Source organism: Triturus cristatus, chromosome 8, assembly GCF_964204655.1.
Source record: "Triturus cristatus chromosome 8, aTriCri1.1, whole genome shotgun sequence".
In the NCBI taxonomy this organism is placed as follows: domain Eukaryota; kingdom Metazoa; phylum Chordata; class Amphibia; order Caudata; family Salamandridae; genus Triturus; species Triturus cristatus.
The window spans coordinates 302,101,003-302,123,386 of NC_140591.1; the positions used below are offsets into that span (position 1 = coordinate 302,101,003).

Sequence of the window (22,384 nt, forward strand, 5' to 3'; positions counted from 1 at the left end):
TAATATCAGTGTGTTAGGTTTGCGCCCAGAATTACTGATACAGTGACTGTCCTTATAAAACCTATGGAATGGGGGATAACATTTTGAAGTAATTTTTACTGCTCCGATGTCTGTGTGCAAATCCCCAAATCTGTGTCTATTTTGTGTGTATATCATGTTTGACCTGGTAGATTTGTCCCTAGAGTCATCCGCAGTAATACAGTAGGCCTTGTAGGACCTATTTGGAAAGAAACTCCTGTTTTCACTCAAATTGGTATTAAGAGGTCACATCAGAGGGGTGTCTCAATGTTGTGCTAGTAATCATAGTATTAAATATGATGCGTATAGCACGTTTGTACTGTGAATTTCAGTCTTTATCAATTATGTCTAATGCTTAACCTCTTGCTTTACTTTTGGGTTACCTTGAGCTGTATTTCCTGTGGCAATGATGAACTACTGTGTTAGTTTAAAATGTATCCCTATGTGTAATTTAGAGGATGTAACAATTTATTTCAAAGAAATCAACAAAGAACGTTAATGTCAGTTACCATAAATCCCTTTATCAAATTATCTCTTATAAAACATTTTTATTTCATTTGTAGATGTAGTATCGTAGTACATCGTTTAATGATTTTGTTTCCGTTTTTCAATTGCATCTTTTGCTTTCCTTCTCACTTCTTGCTCCATTCTGCAAGTATAAAGAGGTAGGTTGTGAAGTTAGCATTTAGTTGCGTTGTATGTTAAGTGTATAATTAACGACTGGCAGCAATTTGGCATTTTGGAGAAGAATGGAAAAGAACACTTCAGCGCTTATCCTCCCCTTCAAACTAGCAGATACACATAGCAGCAAACAATTAGTTATTTGACCAAATGGAAAAAGTCATCCAGTTTTGTATGATGGACAACAAACTGGATTTGATTTGACCTATTACTTTCCAGGTAACACCCTAAACCTAAGTAGTTCAGAGACTCTATCATGAAATGCCACATCTTTCTAAAGGGTCATCCAAAGCTTGGTCCTTACCATGCTACTAATTCTAAGCAAGCTGAGTATTCTTTCTTCATCTTTTGTGGCCATTAATTTTAAATATAGTTTCCGATACAGGATACAGATGTATTGCTACATGTTTTCATGAGTACTGTACGCAGAAAGACCTGTGCCAATATTCTCATAAGCCATTCAAAAGCATCATTCATGTTTTTGTCGCAAATAAAAAATGACAATATATAGTTAACATACATTGCTGACTGGGGGGTGGGGGCATCAGGTTGTGGAATAGGGACTTCCAGAATACTCATATGAATTGATTTTCCTCTGTTTATCCTCTTTCTTTCACACACTTAAGTAAATTTACAAATTTAGGAAAATGTTACATTCTTTTTGGCCAAGGTGAAGTGTTATAATGTCAAACATGCTCACTGCTACTTTCTAAAGTGCCAAACTGCTAATAGATACAACTGTTTTTCACCCAGCTAGAGAAGAAATTGCAAACTATAAACAAATACCATGCGCCCACCAGCAACCTTCTTTGTTTTCAGCTTTCCTAGCAAACTGTGGCTGGGCATTTTCATTAGGCCTCTTTCCCCCACCAACTCCCAGCCTCCTGTGGAATGCCGAAGAACTGTATGGCAGTGGGGATTGCTTTCCTCACATAGAAAATTATGTGGTGGAGGCAATTTTTGTACAATGATGCATGTGTATAACCAAGCTACTCCACCATTTCCTCTCTCTCTTTCTTTTATGTTGACTAGATGTATTAAGCCTCACCCAGAGCCTCACCCAGTGCAAGTTACTACTCTGACAGAACCCCATATATTGCTGACTTCTTTGGTCTAAATGTGGTATCAATGGATAAAACTAAAAGTATGAGACCTCTTCCATTACAAGCAGTGGCAATGCCAATAGGTCTGGCTTACAGCCGAAAGAGTGTCTTGTTTAATTGGCAACTTCACGTCTGATTGTGTAGATATACATACCAGATACGCTCCTTGAAAGTGAGGTGGGTCAGTGTGAGGTCTTTGGTAACCGAATGCAGTAAAAGTAGGTACAAGTTAGAGCTGACTAAAGGTGTTGTACACATCAAGACGTTGCTTAGCAAAGCAGAAGAGATTTAAGGGCTGATGGGGAGATCATGCTCCCACTGAAATAGATGCGAAGTGGTTCAGTGGCATCACTAATACTTAAACTAGTGACTCACAGTAAAAAGAAGTAGGAAAGTGGAAGAGCAGGAGAGGGGAGCAGGCAGAGATGGACATGCATGGCTATGTTGAGGGTGTTGGTTTGGGTGAAGTAGAGAAGGTGTCGATGATAGAGGAGGAGGAAATGGGAGATGAGATGAAGAGGTTATGAAGTCTGGATAGGAAGGAAGTGGATGCTTATCATGTATGAGTGCAGAATAGTAAGAAGGAGTGGTAATAGAGGAAGTGAGCTGACAGGGAATGTGCACCCTTGTGGTGAAGGAGGTAGCAAGATGTGAAAGAATTGTAAGTGAGACGAGGGAAAATCAGTGATGAGGTAGAAGGAAGGCCAAGAGATGGAATCGAAGCATGTGGGGTAGAGATGAGATGACAACAGATGTAAAGAGAGAGGGTGAAGGAGAGAATATCTGGTGGTGGATCATAAGTGAGGTAACTGGAGGTTCAGGGGGTAATGAAAAGGTGTGTGTAGGGTTTTGGACATATGATGAGGATCGGGAATGTTAAGCAGCATAGGTTTGTGATGGAGATGGTTGTAGAATGGTTATGAGAGAGAAAAGGGTCTTCTTGTTTATGGGGAGAAGTTTGTGGTATTTGACAGTGGTAATGAGGAGGTAGTGAAGAGGACTGGAGGTGGAAGGAGAAGAGCAAGGACAGAGGGAAAATGGGTAGATGTTTTTGTGGAGGATCACGGGTTTGGCAATCAAGAGTGTGACAAGGGGCTTTGTGGCAGTAAGGAGTTTAAGGGATGGTGGCATAGGGAAAGAAGGCGGGAGAAGAAATAATGATGTTGCGGAATGAAGAGTATTTGAGAATTTGCTCTTCCTACAGGGTCACCCAGCATTATTTGCCTTTTTACTGAATCCTATTTTTGTTGTATGTAAACGCTGTGCTAACCAGTGGTAATGTGCTTGTGCTCTCCATTATAAAGATATTAAAATTGCCTGATTAACACATTTGATTTTCTTTCTAGTAAATGGTATTAACTGTACCCAGGGCCGGTACGTTAAATGCTACTAGTGGGCTGCAACACTCCTTGTGTCACCCACTGCAGTAGCACTGCAAACCTTGTCTCCAGGCCTACCACAGCAGCCTGGCTCGGTAGTTTTGAAACTGCCATTTTGGCGTGGCTAAACATTTTCCTTGTCCTAAACCTTCCTTTTTGATACTTATAAGTCTCCCCTAAGGTAGTCCTTAAATGCATATAGGACAGGGTGTACAGTATTTAAAAGTAGGACATGTCTCGTCCTGGCAGTGACAAACCTCTAAATTCGTTTATCACTGTGGCAATGCTGGATCTCTCCTAGGCTAACACTTGTTTATACTATTACATTTAATAAGTGCTAAATGCAATTTGGAAATAGCTAAATAATTGTTTTTCATTTAATAGTAATTTAAAATCCTATTCAATGGGCAAGTTGGATTCTATATTACTATTTTGTAAATTACACTTTTAGAAAGTTGTTATTTTCCTGATTTAAACCAAAAGACTTTCCTGTTGGTGGTAAGGTTTCACCTGTCCTCTGATGGCTGCCCTGTGGTGAGATGTTTATTGCTCCTATAATGGGCTCTGGAAGGGGGAAGGAGCCTCCTTCCTTGACAGGATGGTCTAGGGGCTGTGCCCAGTCCCTTATTGAGTTTCAAAGGATGCCTACCCTTTTACTGCCAGTTGAAACTCACACCTAGCCCTGCTTCCCTTTTGTCTTTCTAGTCAGGCTGGCTCCAAGCTCAGTGGGTTCGGTGGGGGGTTGCTGCCCAGAACTAGTCTACAGTGTGGAAAAATGATTGCCCCCACTCACAGGTTGGCGCTGGGCATTAAGTGGCATCCCCAGAACCCTTGTCAGAGCAGTCCTGGCACTGTTATGAATCAGAAGAGGGACTGTTCTCCAGTCTGAAGAACCAGAGGGAAGACCGCACCTGATTTCCTTGTACCCAAGACTCCAGAAGAGACACCAAGGGTCAATTGGCTGACCTCTTGTTTGAACTGCGGGGATACAACACACGTCCAGAGACCTCTCTGCCTGCAACTACCCAGCTGACCAGTTCTAACTTGACCCTGCTGCTGGTCTCTACTGGAGTGAGTCCTTACCCCTAAGTGATGGTCCCCTAGTCCTGGACTCTTGCCTGGTGTTAGTGTGTGCACCTCCTGTCCTCAAGCTTCAATAAGTAGGCCTTAGAAATGTTTTGCCAACTTTCTGGTTAAACAACTGATGGAGCCTGGAATCGTCCAGCTGTTGGCATCGAACCTCCGGTCAATATTTGGACAAAATATTGAGTTTTAAATATTGAGTTGCAGAAATATCCCCCAAAAATATCATGATGAAAAAATATTGTGATGCAGATTTATCGTTGTCCAGTATATCGATTTCGCAGGTAAGTAATATCGTTGTCAAGGGTATGGTTATTAATAGCGTTTTCAATAATATAATTGTAAAAAATATTCTTTTTTAATTATCTTTGGGTTTTAGTGCATATCTAAATTTACTGTTTGTATAATTTTTAATATTTTTAAATTTAGCTTGTAATTGTAAGTGATTTCTCATTTTTAAACTTAATTGTTAATAGTGATGTATAGTGTCATAGCAGGTTGCTAGGTTTGTAGGGGCGTAGGGTGGAAAGTTAAATATAATTACCAATTATTAATTTCTCAATTATTTAATTGATTATTAATGATGTTATTTGTGGAATAAATATATGCAAGTTCTATTAGGTGAGAACTGCTGGGTTTGTAGGGGTATTTGTTGGGAAGTTTATTAAGTAATAATTACTTACAGTTATTAATTAATTGATTATTAAATATGTAAATTGTGTAATAATTCTATATTTTTAAGGTATATATTAGGTGTGGACTGGTGGGTTGGTAGGGGTATAGGGTAGGAAATTCAGTAGTAATTAATTAACAATTGATTCTTATTTTATTATTATTTAATTGAATATTAAATATGCAATTTTTGTAATTCTTATATGTTTTAGGTTTATATCAGCTGCAGTTTGTTGGGTTTGTATAGGATGGGAAGTTAATTAAGTAGTAATTAATTAGCAATTAATTAACAATGTATTCGTAATTATTTAATTGGTTATTAATTATGTAAATTGGTTAATAGTTACATATTTTATGTTTTATATATTCGGCGCGAGCTGCTGGGTGTGTACGGGTATAGGTTGGAAAGTTCGTTATTCATTAATTAAACTAATTATTAATTTATTAAATAATATTTTATTGATTATGTTAATTGTGTTCTATTTATTTACTTTAGTTATATTTTAATTGTGGGCTAATAGGTTTGTGGGGGTGTGGTGTGGTAAGTTGATTAGGTAATAAATAAATGAAATCTTTAAATTGATAATTATGAAATTATTTAATATTCATGTTAATTGTTATATATATATATATAACACTTTTTTGTGTTAATAAATTTCATATTAAGAGTTTCATATGTGTTATAAATTAATAGGGTTATGTCACAAAAATGTTATACTTTAATAATAATAATTTCTGATTTGTAAAGCGCGATTTATCACCCCTAAAGGTATGCAGACGATGGGGGCCATCGGGGAGATTAAGTGAGCTATTGCCCAGATTCACATGGTGCTGAAATGAGCTGCTGTCGAACTCGGTACCCCGTGCTCGGGAGACAGCAGCTGTAGCCGCTGCGCCACACCTCTTCCCTGAATTGAAGTACTTTCCCTACTGTTGCAAAGACTGGAGTGGGAAAAGTAAATGTAATCCCTCCAAAGTTCAACGCTTTCCCTATTGTTGCACTGACTGGAATGGGAGTAGTAAATGTAACCCCACCGAAGTCCAATGCTTTCGCTACTGTTGAACAGACTCGGGTGGGAATAGTAAATGTTACCCCTCCAGAGTCCAACACTTTCTCAATTGTTGTACAGACTGAAGTGGGATTAGTGAATTTAGCCCCTCTGAACTCCAATGCTTAACCTATTGTTGCTCAGACTGGAGTGGTAATAGTAAATTTTGCCCCCTCCGAACTCCAACGCATTCCCTACTGCTGCACAGACATGACGGGAATGGTAACTGTTACCACTGTGGAGTCCAGCGCTTTCCCTACTGTTGCACTGACTAAAGTAGGAATAGTAAATGTAACCCCTCTGAAGTCCAACGCTTTCTTTCCTTTCTGTTACACAGACCGGAGTGAGATACTTTGTTTTATATTGTTTAAATATATCTAATATTATTATCCGTTTTTGTTTAAGTTTCTAGTATTTGTATATATAATATACATTGTTTTATTTTCATATTTTTGAAAATATTTACTAAATGTTTTGTTAACTAAATTAATTTGGTAATTTATTGAATGTTTTGCAGTTTATATTTTTATGATGTTTTATATTTATGAATATATATATGTATGTATCTGTGTGTGTGTGCGTGTGTGTATATATATATATGTGTGTATATATATATATATATATATATATATATATATATATATATATATATATATATATATTACCTACTGGCGATAGCCAGTAGGTAGTTATAGTTAGGACCACGTTTCCATAGGAAAACCTCAACATTCTATTTTGAATAACTTTGGCGCCGGTCGACGAATCCTCACGAATTTCTCAAAATAGGTGGGGCGCTACGCTCCGCTCCTACCCTGAAAGTCTCGGGGGGATTCGTCAAGCGGGGGCTGAGATAAAAGGGGGGTCCCAAAACGCGTTTTTCCCATGCATTTTTCCATAGGACCTTTAGAACGAGCTACAGCCCGAATGGCTGAACAGAATTACTCAAAATTTGGCAGAGAGGTAGTCCCTAGGTCAAGGAAGTGCCTTTTGTAGGTTTGGTGTAAATCTGTTCAGTAGATTCTGAGAAAATAGCCTTTAAATCAATATATATATCTGAGCCAGCTTACGGTACGCTTACCGTACGCTTACGGTAAGCGTACGGTGGCGTGCGCGAGCGCGATTCTGATTGGCTCTTAGATCTTAGTAAACATTCGAATCGGCCGAAACCAGGAAGCGGCGGCCGCCATTTTGTCTCTCGCACTGAGAGAGATTTTTAAAATCGGAAGCCCAAAAACATGTAAAGGGGCTGTTTTGACAACTCCCTCCCACATAGTCATGTGGAGGGAGTCCCCAAACATCCCCCAAGTGCAAAAACGGTTTTATTTTTTTTTCGGCAATTTCGCGGGGTACGCTTACCGTACGCTTACGGTAAGCGTACGGTAAAAAAATAAAAATAAAAAAAACACTATCCACACTTACCCCACCCCCTGTGCTTTTGGTGGCCGAAGGCCACCAAATGTGCTGGGCTTATTACAATGGAAAAAAACACTATCCACACTTACCCCACCCCCTGTGCTTTTGGTGGCCGTAGGCCACCAAATGTACAGGGCTTATTATAAGGGAAAAAAACTTAGCATTTAAAAAACCGTACTAATTCACTGAAAAAACCATAGGTTTCACACACGTTATAGTTAGGAATTAGCATTTAAAAAACCTTGCAAATTCACTGAAAAAACCATAGGTTTCACACATGTTATAGTTAGTGGAAATTTTACTGATAAAAAACCAATGAAATTGCCCCGTTATAGTTAGCGCAGGCAACTATAACTCACGCGACCGCAATCCTCTGCTGATGACATATGTGTCTTTATGAAAAAAAAATATTTGTAATATATGTATAGCTAAAAATGTATGGAAGAAGACATGGGCAAATAAGTGTCTAAATACAGTATTAGCATCAGCAGAGGATTGTGGTCGCGTGAGTTATAGTTGCCTGTGCTAACTATAACGGGGCAATTTCATTGGTTTTTTATCCGTAAAATTTCCACTAACTATAACATGTGTGAAACCTATGGTTTTTTCAGTGAATATATATATATACATACATACATACACATACGTACAGAAATCCGCAACATTCTATTCCCCATAACTTTGGCGCCGGTTGCCGAATCGTCGCGAAATTTTCAAAACCTTTGGCCAGCTCTGGTCCGCTCCTATCCTGAAAGTCTCGGATTGATTCGTCAAGCGGGGGCCAAGAAAAAAGGGGGGTCCCAAAACGGGTTTTCCCCATGCAATTTTCCATAGGAACCTTTAGTCGCAGCTATAGCCCGAACTGCTGAACGGAATTACACCAAATTTTGCAAAAAGGTAGCCCTTGGTTCAGAATCGTGCCTTTTGGTTAAATGGTGTAAACCCGTTCAGTAGTTCCTGAGAAAATCAAAAGTAAAATCACATATATAGCTATATCTATGGGCGCGGTGGATCCGTGCACCCTGCCGAGCACGAGCTGTATGCTAATTGGCTGTCAACACTCCAAACCAGGAAGAGTTGGCAGCCATCTTGTGTCTCGGTAGAACCGAGGCACAAGAAAGCAGAAAAAGACCACGAAAAACACAAAAAGGGGTCAGGGTAGAAACACCCTGACCCCCTAGGCTGGCAAAATCCGCTCAGGGTGCGCGGATCCTGCCGATAAAAAAAAAAAACGAAGCATGGGCTCCCGCGCATCTTTGGTAATTAGCCCCGGGGGGGGGGGGGGGGGCCAAATCCAATAGGGGCAATAGTTATTATGTAAAGGGGGGCCCAGAGGGGCTCCACAGCACCGGGCACCGCCACCCCGTGGCTTTTTTTATTTTGTGCGGGGGGGCTCTCAGGCCCCCCCAGCCCCGTGCACTGCCACCCCCCGGGGCTTCTTTAAATTAGGTGGGGGGGCTCTCAGACCCCCAGCCCCGGGGACCGCCACCCCAGGGCTTATTTTAATTAGGTGTGGGGGGCTCTCAGGCCCCCCAGCCCCGGTGACCGCCACCCCTAGAGCTTCTTTAAATTAGGTGGGGGGGCTCTCAGGCACCCCCAGCCCCAGGGACCGCCACCCCCGGGGCTTCTTTAAATCAGTTGCGGGGGGGGCTCTCAGGCCCCCCCCCAGCCCCGGGGACTGCCACCCCCGGGGCTTTATATTTTTAAACAATACCCTGTGTGGGGGGGGGCACAAGCACCCACACACGCCCCGGGGACTGCTCACTCCCCGGGGCTCTAAATATTTAAATTGGGGTGTCCGTGACATACCCCCCAGCCCTGGGGACCATCACCCCCGGGGCTCTGTAGATTGTGGGAGGGGGCCACGTGGCCCCCCTCCTGGAGCCTTGCTGTGGCCCTGGGGACCGCCACCCCCCAGGGCCGGCTCCTGCAGTGACACTGCACTGAAAACTCTCTTTCAAAATTCAAATCAAATTGCTTTTCCACACGGGGAGCTGCATCGTAGCAGCTCCCCATGTGGAAAAGCAATGCCGGCTCCCGAGGGACGCGGGGAGCTGGCAGGGACCGTGGGGGGATTGGGGACCCTCCCACGGTTCCCAACGGAGAGGGCCAGCACCGGGGGGTGGGGTCCCCGGGGCTACAAGTGGCCCGGGAGGGGGGGCTACACGGCCCCTCCCCAAAATTTACATAGTTAAAAAAAACAAAGGCTGGCCCCGGGGGATGGGGTCCCCGGGGCCGATTAAGGCCTCGGGAGGGGGGCCACACGGCCCCCTTCACAAATTATTATTTTTTTTAATTAATTTGGGGGCAGGCCCTGAGGGATGGGGTCCCCAGGGCCAAGAATAATAGGGAAAGAAGGGGGGCCACACAACCACCCCTTCTTAAACTTTTTTTTTTTTAAAAGGTCCATCATCGTGCCGGAGGCCATGCCCCCTCCTTTGAGCACTCTGCAAACGCGCGCCAGATGGGGAAATAACTATGCTTGAATACTGGGGGTCCCTAAGATACACTTAATCAGTCCGTTATACAATCAATTTTACAAAAAAAATCATCCATTTACACACTTATTTACCAATTTATTCTTCCATTGAGCTTGAGATATACATATATAAAACATATTTAATTTTAAGAAAAACACACATTCACTGGATGATGTCATCAGTGATGTCATTTGAGATGTCATCAGTGATGTCATGAGTGATATCACTGACCATGTCATGAGTGATGTAATATGTGACGTCATCAGCAGTGCATTGCGGGCGCGCGAGTTATAGTTAGCTGAACTAACTATAACGGGGGAATTTCACGGGTTTTGTACGAGTGAAATGTCCAGCTAACTATAAAGCCCCTGAAACCTATGTTTTTTTCAGTGAATATATATATATATATGTATATATGTGTATGTACGTTCCCAGCATACTACAAATCCCAGAAGGCGATGGTGAAAATAAGCACCTGTGCAGCCCACTGAGGGCAGGAATGAAGTAGTTATAAGCATGTTGGGAAATATTTACAGATTCACAGTCATGCCTATGAATAAGGAGCGGGGGGGTCTCCGAAACCGGTCAGGCGGCAGAGTATCAAGAGGATCAATGCCGGTTCCCCATGAATAAAGAGATCGGAGGAATCACGATTGCTGTTGAGTGCGTTCTCGTTTGGACTTTGGTGAATCATATATATATATGTCTGTGCTTATGAACTTGACATCATTGTTTCTATATTCACTTGTGCACGTTTTTTTTTTTTAAAGGCGTTTCCTAGGAACTGAGGCATATCATGTGATCAAGCTCGCTTTGACGAGCCAAACGCGTCATGGCAGGCACTATGCCTGTGTATTTCCGTGGTTTACTGCATTAAACCCTCATTCACGTAAGGCAGTTCGTGGGCGGTATATCTTGATTCTCCGCCTTGATATCTAAATACGTGACAGCATCATCATAGGGTTTTTCCCATGCTTCCTCCAACCCGGAGGGAACCACTGGATGTTCCAGTAGTGATCAGGGAAAAAAATTAAAAATAAAAGGAGGTGAGAAGTGCTCAAGTGTAGTGATTGGTTATGTTAAAAAATTCCTCAAGCTACCTATATTCACAAATTTTTATTCTATTAGGTGCAGGGGAAAATATAAAAAACAGCTAGTTGCAGAGTAGACATGTAATGAATCCGCTGCAGTTTTAGTCTGAGTGGTCGGTCGACATGTTTCAGCCCCTAGAGTGCCCAGAAGGGTCGGGGGGCTTTCTTCAGGACCTCAGGTGAAAACAAAGTGAGATTGGTATATTATCCAATACTAGGTGGAAGTTCCAATACTATTCGAATGAACTACGTTCAAGGGAGGGGGGGGGAGGAGGAAGAAAGGTAAACAAAGACGTCCTTGGTTAGTGCAAGAAGGACGAAGTCATTACTTGGTAAAGCTGAAATCGCAATACAAAAGCAAGTATAAATGGCAAATCTTTAGATACAGTTGGTATACATCTTTTAAGAAGCAAGTGGAAATTCGGACCATCTACGCTGGAAAATGGTAAGTTTAAAAACAGGTAAGTGAGGTGTGCATAGATAGTGCTGGGAACGAAATGTACATGCACTCTTATTAGAACCAGACCGTTCAGTTTTTAGAAGATATTCATAACGTATAGTCGATAAAGATGTTGTTAGTCTTATCAAACAAAGGTTAGTGCAAAAATAGTGGGCCAATTGTAAACGATAAGTTGTTACATGTATCGGGGCGCCGAAAGGTGCCTGTCTGTACTATGTTATGGTATATAACGGTGGTAATAAGGGTTAGTTATATCAAGATATTGCGCGTGTTAGGCAAGGTCATGGTTTAGCAAAGGTTAGTGCAAAACATTGTTGGCTGAAGCCGAACGATAAGGTTTTTTGCAGGTATCGGAGTACATGGAGAAGCAAGCCATGGCTGAGATAGGCTGTCAGCAAACGTTAGGATATGTAAGCAAAATATAAAGCAATACCTTCGGGGCTCCAAATTAGAACTCCGTAGGGCGAACAAGTCAGCGATATTACTGTTAGGGTAAAAGAAAAAGAACAAACGTTGCAGAAATAGTAAAGGTTCACAGTAACGTTACGTGTCTTCTTAATCGGCTGTGAGTAGTTCTCCATTACCGCGATTCCGGTGCAGCCACGACTTGTGCTGACACTGTCTTCCTGTTGACACGGAGGACCCGGGAGGCGGGATTAAGTATTGAGTTAGGCGCCAAGGAAGAAAGACTGTTTGTGTTGGGATCATCGCGCGTTACAGAAAACTTTATTGAGCAGGTGAATATCGTTATAGTGGAAACGACAATGAAATTGAAAAGTCGTGAGTTTGGTATATTAAAAAATTATTGATACTCAGTTGAAGCAAAAATCATTGACTGTGCTGCAAAAAATTTGCGGCCAAACATGGCAATGTTGTCATGTCACATGAGGGAGAGAGTACTCACAAATGTTCATGTTCTTATTTTGACAAGCTGGTTCCTTTAGAATTCATGTTCTGTTCTAACTTCCTGGTACCTTAGGTCATTCAGAAGAGAATGTGAGAAGGGGAGTATATGTGTGTATTCATGTCTAGTGTTATAGTTCAGACGTCTATTTACAATTACACACTTAGCCATGGGATGTCGTCGTTCAATCCTTGGATATTGGTCTTAAGGCGGTGGACCCATCTTTGTTCCTTTTCAAAGAGTAATTTTTCTGCATTGGGTGTTTTAGAAGCAAGGGTTTCGAGTATTATCCATCTCAGATCAGTCACAGTATGTGGGTGGTCGATATAGTGATTGCTCATTTTTGTTGTTCCTCGTCTGCATTTAACATTACTTCTATGTTCGCAGATTCTCTGTTTGATCTCGCGGCAGGTCATCCCAATATATCTGAGATTACACGGGCAAGTGATCATGTAAATGGCATGGGTCGTATTGCAGTTGGTATGTTGTCTCATCGTCCAAGTCATTTGAGGTGATAGTTCTATGGTTTTGACAGTTTCTGTCAGGTGCCAAAGATAGGCAGAGTGGAACTTTTTACGATATATATATGTAGTGACCAAGGCGGTACGCCGTCGAAACACGTCTAGGTTGTTGTATGGATTAAAACTTCTTTACCATCATATCACGGAGTCAGTGCCTGTCTGTTCGCCGCCGTCAGGATTGGATCGTAGCTGGATAGCTCGAAACGCGTCTTCCTTTGTGCCCGTGAATAAAGATATATTCTCGAGAACTGGATCGGTGTGGCCCGTATTTCTTCAATTTGAACTCCTTCTGAAGTGCTGGGACCCATAGGAGGGTGGCGTACACACTGGCGGAGCGTGCCGGCAAACGTAATCCAAAGCAAAAAACAGTTCAATATCGTACGCTCTCAGGATAAGAGGCAGGACAAAAGTATGTTTAATCCAAGTTTAATCCACAACGCGTTTCGACTGATAACAGTCTTGATCATATATATATATATTACCTACTGGCGGTCGCCAGTAGTTAGTTATAGTTAGGACCAAGTTACCATAGGAAAATGGCAACAATCTATTCGCAATAACTTTGGCGCCGATTGACGATCTTCGCAAAACTTTCAAAACTAATTTTTTGTTGAGATCAGGTCCTATGTTGAAAGTTTGGGGGTGATTCGTCAAGGGGGGGCCCGAGATAAAGGGGGGGTCCCAAAACGTGTTTTCTCCATGTTAATTTCCATAGGAAACTTTAGACAAGGCTACAGGTCAAACGGGTGAACGGAATTACCCCATATTTGGCAGGGAGAAGGGTCTTGGTCTAGAAATCACACTTTTGTTTATTTGGTGTAAATTAGTTTGGTAGTATTTGAGAAATATCGAAATTTACAGATATCGATATTTGGGAATTCTGCCATCTGATTGGCTGAGGCGTTACGAGCACGAGCTTGTTGCTGATTGGCTGCGAGCGGTGCAAACGGTTGCCGCCATTGGCCGCCATTTTGTGATTCCGTTGAAGCGAATAAGGTGAAAAAAGGGGGGGGAAGTGGGAAATAGGAGGGTAGGAGCACTGTAACCTCTGTGGGGTGTTTAGGGTGTGCTATAGAGGGGGTGCGAAGTGAAGTATTTACCCCTACCGGTGTGTAAGTGGTGGGCTATGGAAATTAAGTGAGGTATTGGGTAGAGTCTGATGCGGGTAAGGTGAGCTGGTGTGGGACTCGGGGATTAAAGTGTGAGCCCAAATTGTGTGTCTTATTCTGTGAAGTCATGTTCCGTGGCCGCTGCCCTACAGTTGTGGAAGTAGTGTCCGGATGTGTTTATAACTACTATGATGAACTACTGACCCGTACTGGTATGAAAGTCCTGGGATACGGAATATATGTGAGGTATTGTCTAGAGTCTCATGTTGCTAAGCTGAGCTGCTGCCGGAGTCGGGGATTAAAGCGTGAGCCCAAACTGTGTGTCATATGCTGTGAAGTCATGTGCTCTGGCCGCTGTGCCACATCTGTGCAAGTAGTGTCAGCATGTAGTTATAGGTACTTGGATGAACTTTTGTTTAGAACATTGCAGCTTGTGTATGGTGCTTAGGTGGTGGTGTATAGGGAGTGCGAAGGTAAATCAATATGGTATTTGTAGAGCGCAAACTACTCACCAATATGGGTGAGTAGAGCTGGGGATCAAAGCGAGAGGTCTGTGCTGCTATGTGAGATGGTCTGGCCGCTGCGCCACAGCTGTGTGGAGAATAAATTTTGGCGAGGGTGCGGAAGTTGGCGTTATATGGCCCTAAAATAGGGGACCTAAGTTGTAAGTTATAGGGTGGCTCTAAAAAGAGCCCTTGTGTTCATTAGTTGGAGCTACATATAAGTGCGGATGCACAGCTTCAAGTTATTCAGGAAAACTCGGTTTCCCTGATCTGTGAAGTGTACTCCATCACTTCTGTATATATCAGCCATATCAAAACGTATGTTGTTGTTGTGTATGGACCCCATTCTGTGGTCTCTGAGGTATGCAGAGACAGCTTTGTTGACTTTTTTTCCAAGATTTTTCAATCTGAAGACAAAATTGTTTGGACCATTTCCACTTCTGTCTTTGGCATATATTGGAATATACAAAGACAGTTTGAGGCAAAAGTAACATTAATTGTCCAAAGGTGTCCTTCATAAGCATTTCCAAATCTACCCCAGTCAATGTGCCTAGGTCGTTTCCACCACAGTGCACAATCATGAGGTCAGGGTGTTGGAGATTCAAACAGGTTTTAACCAAAGGCAACCATTGGTGCCACTTCAATCCTCTCTGTCCAAACCATTTAATGTCCACATTTTGTAATCCTAGGTCTAAGTCAATACGTCTCTGTTCTGCATACCTCTTGCACCAGAAAACATAGCTATGTCCAACGATCCACACTAGCATTTTGAAGGTATGGCTGGAAGGTATGGAAAGATGTCTGTAGCTCTTGCAGTTCCTTCGTAGAATAAGAGATATGTTTAAAGATGGGGAACTAGTTTCTTTTCACATGCAAAACGGTACCTGATTGGGAGATGAAAAGCATTGTTTTTTAAAAGTAGGGTGCACATTTGTTTTGTGGAAAAGTATGTTTGTGATTGATTAAGAAAAAGCAGTTTACACGTACATATTATAGTCTATATTATAGGATAAAATTTGCTCAACTCAACCTCACCTGCTACTTGCATTTGGAAGGCACTGTTCAAACTTAAAACAATCGTGAACTTTTAACCTGCACATGCCGTTAAATGTTCGAGAAAATGTTGCAAAACAATATCGATAGGTTTAAAAAAAATTGATGAACTTTTAACCTCCATGTGTTGTAGAATGTTCTAGAAAGTGTGTTGATAGAATATGTTGCATTTCTGACTTCGATGTGTACTTGAATATGAAAACAACTATTTATATGGAAAAGTAGAAAGACAGTAATAGAGAGAATTTTTGAAAGATAAAAGAATCAAGGAACTATTGTAATTTGTTCTTGATTACCTACTGGCGGTCACCAGTAGGTAGTTATCACTGTTAACGGTCTGAAAGTGCGGTGTTGCTCAGAGTGGCATGGTGGTGATATGATATGGTGCTACACTCTGGTATGAAACCAAGAGTCTAAACCGCGAGGTCATTGCTGTAAAGTGATGTGGTCTGGTGTTTGTAGCATACGTGTACAAGTAGTGTTAGTAGGCGTTTATACCATACAGAGAGTGGGAAGCGAACTACTGACCGCTACTGTGTGTTGATAGTATACCGGAAGCGGGAAGCGAAGTAGTTACGCCTACCGGTGTGAAGACTTGGGGATGAAACCGAGCTGATTGCTGTAAAGTGATGGGCTCTGGGCGGTGTAGGATACTAGCCGCTGTAGTATAAGTGTGTAAGTAGTGTTAGTATGCGTTTATAGTATATAGGGAGTGGGAAGCGAACTACTCATCCCTACTGGTGCGAAGACTCTGGGATTAAACCGTGAGCCTAAATTGTGAGCTCATTGCTGTAAAGTGATGTGCTCTGGGCGCTGTAGCATACTTGTTGAAGAAGTGTTCGTTTAAGTTTATACAATATAGGGAGTGGGAAGCAAAAGTCTTACCCCTACCGGTGTCAAGACTCGTGGATGAAACTATGAGCTCATTGCTGTAAAGTCATGTGCTCTGTGTAGTATTCCATTGTAAGTCATAGTAGAATGTTAGTATGTAATTCTACTAGAATCTAAGGGGCATATTATCAAGGAACGGCGTTAAAATTATCTCCGCTTTATCGGCAGGAAACTGCCGCTAAAACGCAGATAATGGGTTTGATAATTTGCCGTAGAGAATTCTAATAGAAGCCCATGTTAACACGAGAACATGGACTTCTATTGGAATTCTCTAAGGCATATTATCAAGCCCATTATCGCCATTTTAGCAGCAGTTTTCTGCAGCTAAAGCGGCGATAATTTTAACGCCATTCCTTGATAATATGGCCCTCAGTATGTAATGTTAGAATGTAGGGCTGTCATGAGGGGAACCTTGCGGAGTTTGTACACGGTGCTGGATTAGACGTTTGCTTTGCTGTCTGCTCCTGTTGGTGGTTGTTTCAGGTGTCTTGTTTTCTTGTAATAAATCTACTTATTGGATTCACTGCTGTCTGCGTCTTCACTACATAAATTTGGCGACAAGTGGGGGAAGGCAAAAAGAAGGCACCACTCAGCAATATTTCAAAATTGCTTGCGTTGTGCTGAAGACCCGTTTTGTTCGTGTAGCTGTTTCTACTCATGCCACGGTCGTCGGCTCATTGAACTATGTCATCCGACTTCTGATAGGATTTATATTTTTTGATTTTGCGCTTCCTCTGCTTCACTACATTCTGGTCGCTGTACTACACGTGTGTAAGTAATGTTAGTATGCGTTTATACTAACAAATGCATCATGTTATTAGGGAGGGCGACCTCTCAGGCGCAGCTCATACAATGTTCCAGGGTGTGCATTTGCTGGACATTTGTGTTCGCTATTAGAGGGTGACGCATGGCTTCCACCCTGTGATAGCAAATACTTGTTCGACTACTTGAAGCGAGAGGAGGAAAACCTCGTATCGCTGTAATAGAGGGGATGTGGATGGTAAAAATGGAGAGAAAAGAACAAAAACAAAAAAAGGCGGGGTCTCACCCGTTCTTTTAAATGAGGGCCCTGGTGGGTGGGTAATATTCCATGGCTAATCAAATTATATTGCGGGGTCTCTGTAGGACTGGGGATCTTAATGGAAATTAGGCGCGGAAGGGCACAGAGACGTTTTGCAGCCTAGGGGAGCGCCACCTTCCCAGGTATTGTTTACTAATTGTTCAAGGGGGGGTTCGAGGCCAACTGAAGTCCGGGGATCGCCACACTCCGGGTCTTTATTTAAATATGCAGGATGGGCCTCGGCAGTCCCTGAAGCCTCGGTGGTCCTAGGCAGTGCCTTATTTGTTCTGTAATTACACGGGCAGTACTTATGGTGTTATAAAGTGATACACTCATAGAACTCTTGCAGTTGTACAATTACCCAGGCTTCATTTGTATAATAGTCAGTTAGATTATGTTTGGTAGGTGCACTCTAATATTAAATAATGTTGTCCTTAAAATCTCCTATAAACAGATGATTTTCACAATAAACAATAGACAAGTGTCGTCAGAAAAAGAAGACCTATACACTCTGTTATTTATTTGAAAAAATAAGTAACCTTTATTAAAACAGAAATAAATAGAAATGTAACTTTAATAGAACAGTATAATTAAAAAAACGTGGGTTGGACTCCAGTGGAAGCAGCGTAGGAAACCTGCAGGACAAAAATGAAACATAAGTATGTGTGCTGTGTGGAAGAGGTAAAGAAAGGTAGTCCGAATGAAAGGACCATAGTGAGAATGGAAGGGAGGGGGAGTGGGTGGAAGGGAGAAGGGGAGGGAGAGTCAAAAGAAGAGAGGGAGGAGGAGACATAGTGTCGGCCTATTGCACCCAGCCCTTAGTGTTTCCCCTCCGTCACTCGTTTGTCTAGGACGCTGGGGTCTGCGAGAAAGAGTGTGGTTCAGCAAGTCCTTAAAATTAAATACGAGGCCAGAGATTATGGGCCATATTATGAAGGAAGGGCGATTACATTATCGCCGCATTAGTGGCAGAAAACTGCCGCTAAAGCAGCAATAAGGGGTTGATAATATGCCCATGTGAATTCCCTTAGAAGCCCAGGTTACAGCCTTTTTTAAGCCTTCAAAGGATTCTTGAATATGTCTATTGTATCACCCATCGAGCTTCTAAACTCAGATTATATGATATACATGAAAATGTTTTTAATAATTTTTTACCTAGTGGTCAAACCCCTAAAATCCCCACATGGCATAAAAGTACGCTGCTTTGAGCAAACCCGATGCTACTTCCCGAGTCGGCTAAGGTGGTCTCTCAGTAGCTGACTAGAGATATTGAGGCATTAGCAATGGGCAAGTAAAGGCTTTCCACAGTTTCTTTTACATTTATTAGTCATAGTATTGTTATTATTATTATTGTTATTATCATCACTATCATCATTATTATTATTATTATTATCATCATCACTATCATTATCATCACAAATACTTGCATTCCTCATCTGGGTAATGGCTAACCTGGTGCACTAGGGCTGGGAAATTGGGGTGAGTTTTCATGATATTATTCTAAGGGAGAGGCTATTGACTGTTTATACCATTTTTTTAACTTCTCCAAGGAAATGTTTGATGGAATTATGTGAGGTAAAAATTAGTTTAATTGCTCTTATTCATTATTTTTTTTGCTTTAGATATGTCCTGTTTTATTTAAAATTAATTCAATTGCAAACCCAAAAATATTAGTTGTTTGATTTAATAGGCAAGTCCAATGGATTTTTGTCTCATATTGCTATTTACCTTCCCTTGTAAATGTTGGTATTTTAAAGAGTGCCATGCTGTAAGTGTGGAAACAGGATATCCCCACATTTTTAAATAAAATAATTGAACATTCTTAGTGGTCGCTACTTTTTATAACAATATTCATTCTGTGGCACAGTATTTCAGAATGAGGCAATTTTTAAATTATGCAAACTGGGCGCAAGATGCTTTTAAATGTTTTCAAACTATATGGGAGTGATGCATTTAGAATTGTGAAATATTACAATACATTTTGATGTTATTGTCAGATTTGCCTTTAATCCAGATTTGGGGGATTTTGTGTAACATAATTATTTAGTTTCCTTTCCATAATCCCCAAAGCAATTGCAAGTTACTCACCTCCTTCGTTTTTGCAAAAGCTACCTTGCTTCGAACACTAAGATTGGGAAGATTTGAGACATAGAAAGAAACTCGTTTTTCACTCCGGGTATTCCTACACTTTTCCTCTGAGGCACATTTAGTTAATTTTCTGAATGGCCACTCCTGTGAGGAGCTTTTGTGATGAAATGCACTAATACCCAAACAGGCAAAGCCCACCTACTAGAAATCAAACTTAGGCCATCTGATTCTTTTAAAATGTCTGTCAGTTACAGGGAAAGGCTGGGATAGAAGTTGTACCAATAGAGGTGGGAGGCTCATAGACAGCACAGTGCCCATTCATGTTGAACGATCACACGCCATTATCACAAAGTATCACCTCCTTCAGCTAATACTCCAGTTTCATACAAGAGGCAAAGGGGGAATGCTGGCGAGAGGAGAATAGTGAGCATTGCAATTTTTATGCAAGGAAGGTTTCTTTGGAAAGAAGTGTACGGGGACGTTTAGGAAACAAAGTAGAGATGCAGGAGGGTGAGGCAGACATGGTGGATCGTGAATTTAAGGTGACAGAGAGAAAGAGATCAAGATAAAGTAGAGAGATTGAACTAAAAGTTAGGGATCGAAATCACAAAACAAAGTGAGTTCTTAAAGGGACATCACCCAGAAGTAACTTGCTGGTACTATGGTTCTTTCAGGTAATTTAGTACCACAAACTGATCATTTCGATGGAACATGTCCTATTTAGGAATGACATAAAAACATCACATTACATGTAACTTTATATTTGTACAAATGTTCCCAAATAACCCTCCTTCTGCCATTAAATGTATTTGATCCCTTTGGCAAACTCATTAAGCTGCAGATGGGTATTTTCACAACTGTTATCCCTTTAATGAGGTGAGAATGAGGGCCATTACTGTGGAACATTCTACAGCTCCATTGCCCTCTGCACCCAAAAAAGTGCTTTCATTTGAGCACTTCTAAAAGTAAGGTGCCTTGGGTCTCCCTCCCATATCCAAAATGATAGTGTTACTGTGATGTCTGTACTTCTTCCAATGTTGTCTAACACGCTCATATGGGGAAAAAAAGAGAAGCGAGGTAAAGATGGACACGCTGGTCTGTCCATACACGAAAGGAGGCATGCAAGTTCCTGACCTGGAGGCATACTATTTGGCAGCTCAACTGCACTTCATATCTGGCTGCTTCGATCCCGAGGGTGGTGTGGGCAGAGGGTTACTGAGAGGATGCACTACCGGGGGACATCCTACCCAGTCTACTCTTCCAATCACCATGAGTATTAAAGGAAGCCCCAAGTCTGCTCTGCGATGTAGCGTCATTAATGCGGAGATACCGCTCGCTGTTGTGCAGGCATATGCCGTATACTGTGGATCTATTATTGTGGTGCATACGAGAATTTACTCACCTGGAATGCACTATGAACATGTCAGACTGGAAGGGGAGAGCTGCCTCAGATTGGTGGATATTTGGGAAACAGGGGCAGTGTCTTCCTTCGAAACAGCCCAAGCTCATTTTCAGATACCTCATGGCCAATACCTACACTATTATGTCATCAAGGGGACATCCAGATCACTCCAGAAAACTCTGTTTCTCTGGGCCTACTGGTCCGCCCGGACTGCAGGCGATGAATCATTACACTGCTATACCCGGCCATCGGGGAGGACGCTCATAAATACCCATTACACACATGGGAAAAATGGGAGGAAGACTGCGACCGAGATTTCTCAGACACACAATGGCAACAGGCATCAATACTGGTAAAAGAGGTATCAAGTAATGCTAGGTTTCGGCTACTCCGCTTCAATTTCTTACACCGCACATACATGATCCCTGCAATCCTATGACACTTAAACCCTACCGCCTCAAGTCACTGCCTCAAGTGTAGCACTCAGGAGGTTACTTACTATCAGCTGGTGTGGGACTGCCCCAAAGTTGCTGCATACTGGGGTGAGGTAGGGGTTAGGTACATGGCACATATGCCATTAACTGTGCCGTTAACTATCTACGTGTGCTTACTGGGTTTGGATTTCATTACAAGCAAATTTAAAATCAAAAAGATTTGTTCAGCTCATGCTACCACATGGCAATACATTGACTGAGCACTAAAGTTCTAGAAATCCGTAGCTGGACACAGAATGTGTTGGGATGTACAATGGCTGAGGCCATTAGAATGACACAAGTTATAAATGACAAAGGTTCAGGATGACCTTGTTGTGGAAAGCACTATCACGTGTGCTATGTGTGCTAATTTATCCCCCGGACGAGCATCCTCCATGAATCTCTGTAGCCCCCCTATACTGTTGTACCCCCTTGACTATGAAGAACACTGACTACCAATTGTGTTGTTTGATGTGTTATGCTCATATTGTCTCACAAGGAGCTGTGTCATCTGCAATATAATCTATGCTGTGATACTTTGTGTATCTGATACCAACAAGATGTGTGTATATCATGTGTTAAAACCCAATAAAAAGAGTTAAATAAATAAGGTGCCTTAATAAGTCACATGCCTTTTAAAACTATGGTGCCTCCCTTCAAGGTCTTAAAGAAGGAAGTGAAGTCCTCTGATTCCAAAGACCGGACATCAGAATTCTTGCTTAAATGAACTTCAAAGACCATGCAATGTACGAGTAAGTTTTCAGCACCATCCTCATCGTGGAGGAATCTGCCTGTAGCTTTGTTAGCTTTAATTTAATCATGTGCGACGCTGTCAATAGCAACAATCCCGGCTTCAACATCATCTTAATCAGGGCCAAATGTAATGACTGCTACTGCCTCATCTACATACAAAACTACTTTTGTCCCATCAGCATTTTCCATCTAATCATT

At 41.8% G+C, this 22,384-nt stretch overlaps 1 protein-coding gene across 3 annotated transcripts in view; it reads left to right on the plus strand.

Moving 5' to 3' along the window:
- Positions 1-22,384, plus strand: part of IFT88 (intraflagellar transport 88) — a 537,246-nt gene that overhangs the window by 198,403 nt on the left and 316,459 nt on the right. The window lies entirely within an intron of this gene.